This window comes from Rattus norvegicus, chromosome 6 (assembly GCF_036323735.1).
Source record: "Rattus norvegicus strain BN/NHsdMcwi chromosome 6, GRCr8, whole genome shotgun sequence".
NCBI lineage: Eukaryota > Metazoa > Chordata > Mammalia > Rodentia > Muridae > Rattus > Rattus norvegicus.
The window spans coordinates 123,165,026-123,173,842 of NC_086024.1; positions in this window are offsets into that span (position 1 = coordinate 123,165,026).

Below are 8,817 nucleotides of genomic sequence, written 5' to 3' on the forward strand. Positions count from 1 at the left end.
GGCCCACAGATCATTACAAGAGGAACGCTTTGTTAAGGAGGGCTGGTCTGCTACAGCATCCATTTGCTGTTCTGTCCTATGGTCAAAGTTTGGGGTTCTTGCTGTGTACCCAAAGGGGAAAGAGGATGACTATTAAAAAAAATGAGCCAAAAACTATTTAGGGAGGGGTATCTGACGGATAAAGAGAAACACTTCCTTCCAAACTCCATAGCTAATGCAGGATTGTGGTTGCCATGGTGACCTGAGCTCATGCCTGCCACCTGCTAGGACACCTCCCTACTCCCTGCTGGGGTACAGTGAGTTTCCAAGCTTGGAAGACACTCAGCTTCCCTTCAGGGACCACAGAGCCCTTCTCTCCTCCGTGAGTTATGTTTTCCTTTAGTCAAAAGGATTTTTTTAGAAGGACCTTCAAAACCTTGCCTTGTGTCCTTTAAATATATTTTAATAACCATAAAATACACACATTATAAACAAATACATTTAGTTGTATACAAGTATTACATAATACAAAGTAAAACCACCTGAAATTCTATTTAAGGAGGTTCTTTGTATGTACCAAACACTGAAAAATGCTGTTTTCTCCCTTCATTCAAGTGTACAGAAAGTAAAAGGAACACATTTTACTAATTCATTTAACTCTCATAAACTCCAGGCATGTAAGTTTCCTGATACTGTGACTACTTTATTCCTATCTTATTTCACAAATAGCAAAAGGATGTACTGAGTTCCGAGACCACATGGCTAGAAACAGTAGGAGTAAGAGTCAAGTCCTCCTAAGCCACTACCCAAAGACTATACATGGGCTGACCCTGGGCTCCAACCTCATAGGTAGCAATGAATAGCCTAGTAAGAGCACCAGTGGTCCTGCTAAGACTGAACCCCCAGTGAACTAGATTGTTGGGGGGAGGGCGGCAATGGGGGGAGGATGGGGAGGGGAACACCCATAAAGAAGGGGAGGGGAGGGATTAGGGGGATGTTGGCTCCGGATGTTATTCCGGAAGGGGAATAACAATCGAAATGTAAATAAGAAATACTCAAGTTAATAAAGATGGAAAAAAAAAGATTCAAGTCCTCACTCCTGACTTCCATGAAGCCTTTGTGAACTTAATTGCCACAGGTGCTGTGATGGCCAGTCCTGCTTGCCAACTTGACTACATCTGGAATGAACTACAATCAAGGATGGAGGGTACATCTGTGAGAGATTTTCTGCTTGAAGAAGAGAGTGAACTCACTTCTAGTCTGGAAGTTAGAGGTGGAAAGACAACAGGTCTTTGATCCTGATCTTTAGGCAGGAAGATGCACTTTTGATCTAGGCCACACCTACTGGAAGCCCATATAAGGACACTGAAGAAGGAAGATTTTGCTCTTTGCCTGCTTCTCTCACTTGCTAGCACAGCCATTCCTTTAATGGCAATAGAGACTACTTCCTCGATTCCAGCATATACAGAAGACCAACTGAGACACCCGGCCTGGTGGGACTGAGCAACTATTAGATTCTTTCCATTAGCAACTTTCCATTCACAGCCAGCCATTATTGGATTAGCTGGACTGTAACTTATACACCATTCCAATAAATTCACACACACACACACACACACATATATATGTGTGTGTGTGTGTGTGTGTGTGTGTGTGTAATTTGTTTATATACACAGACATATTCATTCCATAAATTCTGTGACTCTAGAGAATTCTAATATAGATACCTTTGAGCAACAATACTTTTTCAAAAGTAGTATATTCGGTCCCCAGCTCCGAAAAAAAAAAAAAGTAGTATAATAGTGTGGCATAAATGTACCACTGTCTATCCTTCTGCTGCCTCTTGATGGGCAGTTAAATGGCTGTCAACAATTATTGGCAATTAATTATTAGTGTGCAACAGTAGTAGACTTGCTTAGCTAGACCCATTGTGACTCTATGAGGCCATCTCCTTCTTCAGTAGACACCCCTGGCAGTAAGGTGAGCAAGTCAGAGACCTCGTTCTTCCATGACTTAAGAAAGCAAGGTGAATGACCCCTAAGATATTCCAACCATGGTTGACTTTTGGTCCCCACATGTATGTGTACCCATGCTTATGTACACACATGAAACATACATACATACACACATATGCACAAAGAAAGAAACTATGCAAGCTTAGAAGAAATGCATTCTTTAAAAAATTGTCCTCCAATCTCTCTCTATTCAAATATCCTAGTATCATTAATTCTCTTCCCTTCTAGTGATGTCCCCCATGGGCAGTGAGACTGTAGGCTCCCGCTTCTTGTTTTTGTTTTCTTATTGGTAAATGGAAATAATAACATCTGTCTTACAAGTCTTCAAAGGGTTAGATAGCACACAGAGAATATACTCTTTTCCTGATTCTCTATACTTCTTGCTGTCTGGTAAGAAAAGTCATGTCTTTGCCTATTTCTAATATTAAGAATGTTTCTCCCGGGGTTGGGGATTTAGCTCAGTGGTAGAGCGCTTGCCTAGCAAGCGCAAGGCCCTGGGTTCGGTCCCCAGCTCCGAAAAAAAGAAGAGAAAAAAAAAAGAATGGTTCTCTCTTCTGGCTCTAGCATTCCTTCTGCTCTCTCTTCTGCAATGCTCTCTGAGTCTTGCAGGTGTGTGTGTCTATAAATGCCTTATTTAAGGTTCAATCATCATTTATTGCCAGTATCCTGTAAATGTGGAGACTCCAGCTTGGCACCAACAGACAGTCACAAAGCAAAACAAAAGGCATGTGAGGGAAAGGGATCTTTCAAGAGAAGAGCAGGGAAAGGAGAGATGGGAAGGAGATAAGAGAGGGTAGGGGTGAAAGCGAATAGAATGTACTGAGTACATGAATTAAATTGTCAAGGAACACAACATAGTCAATTTAAAGAGGGGGGCATTCTGGGAAAAAATGGATCTAGACTTTTATTACCCTCACGCTAAACATAATGGTGTGGAATTCTTCCCAACATGATCTATCACCATCTTACTGCTCATTTAGCACGTACATTGACTTGCGCCAGCCACCTCTGCCATATCTGTTAAAAATTCACACACTTCCCCCTCCTTTTTCCATTAATACAGATAATTGTGTTAGCAGATTTCCTCTATTGATCTAACTTTGATCTGTTACACTGAACTTCACTTGGCTTTTGCGCTATCATTTTATTCATTGCTCGATCCGATTTGTCTGCACTTCATTTGCAGTTTTTCATATCAATATTCTTAGCATGAGAAACTGAAGTGTTGTTCTCATCCACCATTACCAGGGCTGTGCTCCCAGAGATCATTACAAGTGCCCCTTCTTCCTTGCTCTGTCAAACCACCCAGGGACTAGTTGCTCCTTAGTCAGCAGAATTACTGCGCTGGAAACTGTTTCTGCCTGATGTTTTATGGCAAATGGCTCAATTTGTTTCATGATAATTGGTCATTTTCATTTGCTTCAGTTTCTTTTCAGTTAGTTCTACTTAGATCTTTTTATAGAAAAGTACTCATTTGGGCTCATTCTGCCAATTGTTGGCAGGTCACCCATCTCTGGGCATGGGTTATAGAACTACTATGATACAAACAAAAAAGGTTTGTTTAGTATTTATTACCTTGATTAATTAACTTGTAATTTAAAAGAATGTTCGATGTTGAGCACATCATTTTCTGTGCTTAATAGCTTTCCCCTTTATTGACTTTCTAAACTGGCTGAGGCTACTCTCTGGGGGTCTTTGACACACATACTAGCAAGAAAAAGAGCCCATGGGTGACTAAAGGAAGTAAAGGGGGAGAGTTGTCTTCCAGAAGAGCCTTCCTCTTCTACAAGAATGGCTTTGGTCCTGACTACAGATCAGAAATACAGGCAGTGCTTATAAAATAAAAGTCAATCCTCAAACCCCTCCCCTAGTCCAACCAAACAGATTCTCTAAGGTTAAAACCCAGGTATCTGGATTTTAAGTCTCTTCAGATGTTTTTGATGTGCACCCAGAGTCGATGGCAACTGTTCTCTACAAAAATAACAACAGCAGGGTGGGAATACAACCACATTGTTTCTGTTAGTGATCAGATATCAGCAGGCTTGGAAGTCTAAAGTTAGAACTCTCCTTTATAACTTTCAGATTCTAAAACCAGAAACTCAAATTGTGATCAATGATCAAAACAATGAGATCAGAGCCATATTTCTAGCCCTGGGTAAATATAGGAGATCCCCAAAGCTCATAAGATTACTACCAAGAGACTCTCTGCTAAAGAACATAGACGTACTATCTCCCTGTTCCTTAACCTAAATATAGCTATCAATCACCTAGCCAGTTAAACACATCTGTTCCTGAAACTTTATAAATTAGCATAAAACCCACCTTAACAAGGGTGGGCACAATGACCATCCTCCACTATCCGTACCTAGCCCTGAGAAAGACTTTATAATAAATGCTGCTTGTCTTCTGTTCTCTGGGTCTTGTCTGAATGAATTCAACAGAGATCACAAAGACCAACATGTTGAGGGATGCCAGATCTGGATCCTAGTCACAAACCCCAGCCCACATCTCCCACTAAAAGATTTATTTGGCCCACAGATCTGACTTAACAGAATCTACTCCAGTACTCCAGACATAGACTTAGTCAGTCTCAGCACTTGACATAGGCTTTTCCTATTTAAAAAGTTAAGAAAAAAAAAGTCATAGGCAAAGCAAACGCATGGACAACCAAGCTTCTCTCCTAATGGAGATGGAAGGGAAGTCCCGGAGGCATAGAGGCTCAGAGAAAACTATGGAGATAAATCCAATCCTGAAAGAATCAATAACTACTCAGGGCCTAGAGACAATAACCTGATAAGAGAATATTGTTAAGTCGAATGCATGGCTCAGAAGAGCAATATTGCCCACAGGACCACACCAGCCTCCCATGAGACCTTCTATAACCTAAGACACACAGGTGAGATGCCTCTCCTAATTGTCCCTGCCTGCTGGGACCCCAGCAAGTCCAGTAGTCCTGAGCTTTGGCCAATCCTGTCAGAGTTCCATCTTCCTTCCTGTCTGTACCAACACCTGCACTCTTAGATTGGCTTACCACACCCCAACCCCACCCCATAGCCCTACCTGCTTCCTAGGTGGTCTGCTCCAACCCTGGACACCCTGGCCAGCCAACATCAGAGATTACCAGATGGCAAAAGGCAACCACAAGAACATAATCAACAGAAGCTAATTCAATATGGCATCATCAGAACTCAGTTCTACTACTACAGCAAGCCCTGGATGTCCTAAGGCACCTGAAGAACAAGATTGTGACCTTAAATCCCATCTCATGAAGATGGCTGAGGCCTTTAAAAAGGAGTTAAATAATTCCCTTAAGGAAATACAGGAAAACACAAACAGGTAGAAGCCCTTAAAGAGAAAACGAATAAATACAATTAAACAGGAGAAGGAAATGAAGAAAATGGTCCAAGACCTAAAAATGGAAATAGAAGCAATAAAGAAAACAGAAATGGAGGCAATCCTGAAAATGGAAAGCCTACAAAAGTGTACAGGAACTACAGACATAAGCATCACCAACAGAATACAAGAGATGGAAGAGAGAATCTCAGATGTAGAAGATACCACAGAAGAAATTGATACATTAGTCAAAGAAAAAACCAGGTGTAAAAAGTTCCTAACTCAAAACATCCAAGAAATCTGGGACACTGTGAAAAGACCAAACATAAGAATAATAGGAATAGAATAGGGTGAAGATTCCCAGTTCAAGGGGGCAGAAACTGCCTTCAACAAAATCATAGAAGAAAACTTCCCTAAAGAAAGAGATGGCCACAAGCATACAAGAAGCCTACAGAATACCAAATAGATTGGAACAAAAAAATATCCTCTTACCATATAATAATCAAAATACTAAGCATACAGAACAAATAAAGAATATTAAAAGCTGCAAGAGATAAAGGCCAAGTAACATATAAAGCCAAACCCATCAGAATTCCACCCTTTTCAACAGAGATTCCAGAAAAGCAGAAGATCCTAGACAGATATCTTGCAGACCCTAAGGGACCACAGATGTCAGTCCAGACTACTATATCCAGCAAACCTCTCAATCACCATAGAGAACCCAAGATATTCCATGACAAAACCAAATTAAAACAATATCTTTCTGTTAATTCAGCCCTACAAAAGATATATAAGGAGGGAACTACACCCAAGAAAACACAAGAAATTAACCATCATAAAGTAATGAACTAACAATCGTTGATCATTATTATCTCTCAATATCAATGGACTCAACTTACCAATAAGGCACAGGTTAATAGGTTAGATATGAAAACAGGACCTGTCATTATGTTACATACAAGAAATACACCTCAGCAACAAAGATAGACAATACCTCATATCCCATAACTCTTAAGAAAACAGAAGTAGTCATTAAAAGTCTCCCAACCAAAAAAGAAAAAGGAAAAAAGAAAGAAAGAAAGAGAGAGAGAGAGAGAGAGAGAGAGAGAGAGAGAGAGAGAGAGAGAGAGAAGGGTAAAATGGCATGGTGGTTTTAGTGCAGAACTCTACCAAACTTTCGGAGAAGAGCGAATATCAATACTCCTCAAACTATTCCATGAAATAGGAACAGAAGGAACACTATCTAATTCATTCTATAAAGCCACAGTTACCCTGGTATTTAGACAACACAAATACTCAACAAAGAGAGAGAACTTCAGATCAATTTTGATTATGAACATCGATGCAAAAATACTCAATAAAATTCTCCACTTACACAATCAAGTAAGCTTCATCTCAGGGATGCAGGCATGGTTCAATATACAAAAATCCCAACACAATTCACTATATAAACAAAGTGAAAGAAAAAATCACATGATCATCTCAGATGCTGAAAAATCCTTCAACAAAAATACAATACCTCTTCATGGTAAAAGTCTTGGAGAGACCTGGGATTCAAGGCACATACCTAACATAATAAAAGCAATATACAGCAAGCCCATAGCCAACATCAAGTTAAGTGGAGAGAAACTTGAAGAAACCCCACTAAAATTAGGGACTTGACAAGGTTTCCCACTCTCTCCCTATCTATTCAATATAGTACTTGAAGTTCTAGCTAGTGCAATAATATAACAAAAGGAGATGAAGTGGATACAGATTGGAAAGGAATAACATAAGGCATCGCTGGTATTATGTATTGGTAGTATACATAAGCAATCACCAAAATTCTACCAGAGAATTCCTACAGATGATAAACAACTTCAGCAAAGTGACTGGCTATAAAATTATAAAATTAAGTCAAAGAAATCAGTAGCCTTCCTTTATACAAACAATAAATGGGCAGAGAAAAGAAATTAGGGAAAAAACACCTTTTCCAATAGCCACAAATTATTTTTTATATTATATAATATTTATATATATCATTTATATTATGTATTTTATAATATATAAAATTACATCCTTTATATGCAAATCCAAACAACCCGGAGATTCCAACTTACACCAATAAGAATGGCTAAGATTAACTCTCAAGAGACAGCGCGTGCTGCCAGAAATGTGGAAAAAGGAAAACACTCCTCCATTGCTGGTGGGACTGCAAACTTGTATAACCACTTTAGAAATAAATCAGGCAGTTTCTCAGAAAACTTGAAATAGTTCTATCTGAAGACCCAGCCATACCTCTCCTGGGCATATACCCAAAAGATGTTCTGCCATACCGGAAGGACACCTGCTCTGCTATGTTCATAGCAGCCTTATTTATAATAGCCAAAAAAAAAATTGGAAAAAACCCAGATGTCCCTCAGCTGAAGAATAGATACAGAAAATGTGGTTCATTTACACAATGGAATACTATTACAACAAGGGTATCATGAATTTTGTAGGCAAATGGATGAAACCTGAGGCTATCATCCCGAGTGAGGTAACCTAGACTCAAAAGGACACGCATGGTATGTACTGACTGAGAAGTGGATATTAGCCATAAAGTACAGGATACCCATGATACACTCCACAGACCCTAAGAAGCTAAACAAGAAGGACCAAGCAAGGGTACTTGAATAACACTTAGGAGAACAAAATAGTCACAAGAGGCAGAGGAACAGCGGGGACTGGGCGGGAGAGAGGAGGTGGTGGAGAATGGGAGGAAGCAGACCAGTGTGGGGAGAGACGGGAAAGAGACCAGAGGGCCAGCAGAATACCTGGAAATCTGTACCTGCTGAGGCTAGAGCCTTGCGGGGAATCTCTAGTAAGTCCCAGAAACCTGGGATGGGGAAGGCTTTCAGAAGTCAGTGCATGTGACCTTACCCTAGATGCCTAACATGGGACATGGAACCCGCAGAGACCACCTCCTGTAGCCAGGGAGGACCCACAGTGGAGGGATAACACCAACCACCCAAAACGCTTTTGACCCGAAGGTTTGTCCTGTCTAAAAAAAATTCAGGGACAAAGATGGAGCAAAGCCTGAGGGAATGGCCAGCCAATCACTGACCCAACTGGAAACCTGTCCCATGAGCAAGCACCAATCACTGACATTATTCTCTGTTATGCTTGCAGACAGGAGCCTATCGTAACTGTCCTCTGAGAGGCTCTAGCTAGCAAATAACTAAAACAGTTATAGGTACCCACAGCCAAACGATGGAGGGAGTTTGGAGACTCTTATGGAAGAGTTGGGGGAAGGATTAAAGGCCCTAAAGTGGATGGGAACCCTACCGGAAGACCAATAGCGGCAACTAATATGGACTCCTGGGAACTCTGAGACTAAGCCACCAATCAAAGAACACGCACAGCTGCCGAGAGCCCTTAGCTCATAAGTAGCAGATGTGCAGCTGTCTTCATGTGGGTCCCCTAACAACTGGAATGGAGCCTCTTCCTAAAACTGACTGTGGTATCCATT